The sequence below is a fragment of the Hipposideros armiger genome, unplaced genomic scaffold (assembly GCF_001890085.2).
Source record: "Hipposideros armiger isolate ML-2016 unplaced genomic scaffold, ASM189008v1 scaffold_184, whole genome shotgun sequence".
In the NCBI taxonomy this organism is placed as follows: domain Eukaryota; kingdom Metazoa; phylum Chordata; class Mammalia; order Chiroptera; family Hipposideridae; genus Hipposideros; species Hipposideros armiger.
The window spans coordinates 877,920-880,823 of record NW_017731534.1 but is presented as its reverse complement, the minus strand read 5'-3'; the positions used below and the strand labels follow the sequence as shown (position 1 = coordinate 880,823).

Sequence of the window (2,904 nt, the reverse complement as noted above, 5' to 3'; positions counted from 1 at the left end):
GATCAGTCGCCGGCTTCTGGACGGCCACTCACTGCGGCTGCTGGCCGCTCACGCTGGCTGCTGGCTACACACGGTAGCCCATGGCAACCCACTGCAGTAGTGGCTGCAGCCTACACCATTGCTGGCGACTCATGGCAGCCCAGCTCCAGGTTGACTTGTTCAGCATCTTAGCTGTAGAGGGCAGTGTCACTGGCCCTCATACATGGGATCCGAACCGGCGCCCTCTGGCATCCCAAGCCAGCTCTTAACCAACGCGCCACTCGGCCGGCCCAAGATCACATTCTTAAACTTATTTTTGCTATTTATAATTTTGCAAACATTTGTCCATGTCATTATATATTCTTGTACAACTTCTTAAATTGCTGCATATTATTCTATTATAGGCATACTTTCTAAAAGCAAGCCCCATGTTACTGAATGAAGTTTGTGGTGTAGGAGTTAAGTGTATGCTTTGGATTAGGTAACAGTTTGAATAGCAGCTCCACTACTAATTTGTTATAGAGCTTAGGAACTTAGTCTCCCTGAAGCTCAGTTTCTTCATCTATAAAGTGAAATAATAGTGCTTAACTCATAAGATTGGGTCAAAGAGGATGCAGAATCCCAGGCTTTGCACACAGGTGGTACAGTTGGCAGTGTGCAAGAGTGCTTGTTTTCTCACACTGTCACCAATATTATCCAGGCTGACAATGCACTACCTCGTTTGTTTTAGTTTTCTTACATAAACCAAACCGCCTCCATTACTACAGTTAGAAGCTTTGTTATGTTTTAATTAAGATAAGAATATGCAGGATGTGTTTTCATACTGAAAAGTAAAACAAAATCTGATTTTTAAAAATTCTATTTTTTAAGATATTTATTCATTATAACTTCATAATGACAAAAGCTTAATCCTTACTGCTCATTGTTAGAAGATATTAGATTATACTTGGTGCCTCAGTATCTTCTTTCATAATATTCTGTAATGAACGGCTGCTCTGAAAACCTGCCTGGGTAACCTGAAGGGGGTACGAGTAACCCATGCAGAAATAACCTACCTACTCGGTAACCGAGGCTTTTCCACTCAGTCGTTTTCTCTGTCCTCCTCTAAGCCAGAGTGATGACACTTAAGGAGAAGCTGTGTCATAGGAGGGAAAGTAACACCCACTGGAGAGTCCAGCATGTGAGAGAATTTGGAAAAGCCTGAGTTCAAGAATTCTGAGCGGTCTACTACGTAAAAGACGCTTAGACAAACTAGGTAAGCCTATTATTAGAGACATTTAAAAACTAAAATGAGATTTTCAAAATTCTGTTTTATTGCAAAATCTTTTGGTAAAATAGTATTCTTGCCACAATAACAACATAGTAATACCTTAAAAGAAAGGCAGACTTAATCAGTTAAAATTATATTTGGCATAGGGTCAAGAAAGTACTACTGCTAACCAAACTGAAATATTATCTCATTTTCTGTGTTATCATTTTCAACAGATAAACTCACCCTATTAGAGGAAGTCCAGACTGACATGAAGGTAAAAATATTTGATACAGTCCATTAGAGCTCAATCTGAATTTTATCAAAGGAAACTGTAGTACATTTTTAAAGGCCTGTCTCAATTTTTAATTAGTTTCTTGTTAAAATGAACTTTCTCTTAGTTTACTGGAGTGGGGGAGGGCCGCCTTAGACGTTGACCAGCCCCCCCCACCACCCCCACCCCCGTCAAGGACAAACCAGGGACCTTGTGTCTCCAGATTAGGGGAAATAGTTAAGAAGGAGAGGAAAAGAAAATTGCTTTTCCAGCTTCTCTAACTTCCCATGTAACCTGCAGAGAAAAGCAAGCATCCCTTGGGAGGAAATAACAAAAGTGCCAAACAGTAGATGGATGGATGAAGCTTGCATCCCTGCAGTGTAGTGGGGCTCTTGCCTTTACAATGTCACGTAAACTCCTGTCCCTTGCTCACAGTGGTTAACAGATTGCCGAGTGGACATTTATTACCAACTGGCCCTGCCCTCCTGGAGGCCTCTACCCTTGAAGCTGCTCCTTCGCTCAGTTCCTTTTCCTGCCAGAAATATCAAAGTCAGAGAAGGGGGTCTGAAAGTTCAGTTGCCTGTTTCCTTTTCCTACTGTACACAAGGTAGCTGGTTAGACCACAAGTTGCGTCCATAAGAAACCTTAAGAGATAACTCATTGTAACCCATGTCAGGTAATAAGAGACAAACAAGCCTCTTCTTACAAAACAACTCACCACTGTATTATCTCTAAGGTACTCCCACCTCAGCCACCCCTCCCCCGTAAAATAAACATTCAAAGTTTCTGTGGTTCAGTATCTTTTCTTTGAGCATAGATGGGATTTCTAATACAGGTTTGCCTTATCACGTACTCTGTTTTGTCAGACTTTTGATTCCTAAGATACTTTATGACCTCACTGCACCGCCATTCCCCTTTGTCAACAATAACCTCAACAGGCATGGCAAATATTGGTGGTGTATCTCTTTTTTTTTTTTTTTTTTTTTAGCTGAGCCATCCTGTCACCTGTTGGCAGCTCAGCAACAACTCAGCTCAGGCCGGGAATTGAACCCCTGTTGCTCAGAGTTCAAACTCTTAAGCGAGCTCTTAACCAACTGAGCCACTCGGCCGGCCTTTGGTGGTGTACCTCTTAACTGTCTTCTCAGTAAGAATTAGAGTCTGAGTTGATGAACAGAATTTTTAAAAGAGGGTATCAGATTGTCTGAAATTCTATACTAAGCTAATGTTTTGACATCATGTGGTCCCAGCCTCAGAAATTGTAATATAAACAAAAAGGGCATTTCCAAATGCAAACTGGAGAAGATATTTAGTGCTAACACATCACACCCCAGTGAGGGAAAATCCCTGGGATCCCAGTGAGCACACTGTCAGACCCTTTGTCCTGTCTTCTAGTAATCTGACT

The 2,904-nt window shown here is 41.7% G+C and overlaps 1 long non-coding RNA gene across 1 annotated transcript in view; it reads left to right on the top strand.

Moving 5' to 3' along the window:
• The window catches only part of LOC109388178 (uncharacterized), a 3,967-nt gene extending 1,517 nt beyond the window's left edge, over window positions 1–2,450 (top strand). Inside the window, exons 2-3 of the long non-coding RNA XR_002125155.1 lie at window positions 1,093–1,234; window positions 1,465–2,450. This is a non-coding gene — a long non-coding RNA (uncharacterized LOC109388178). The remainder of the gene's footprint in view (window positions 1–1,092; window positions 1,235–1,464) is intronic.
• Window positions 2,451–2,904: the final 454 nt, after the last annotated feature.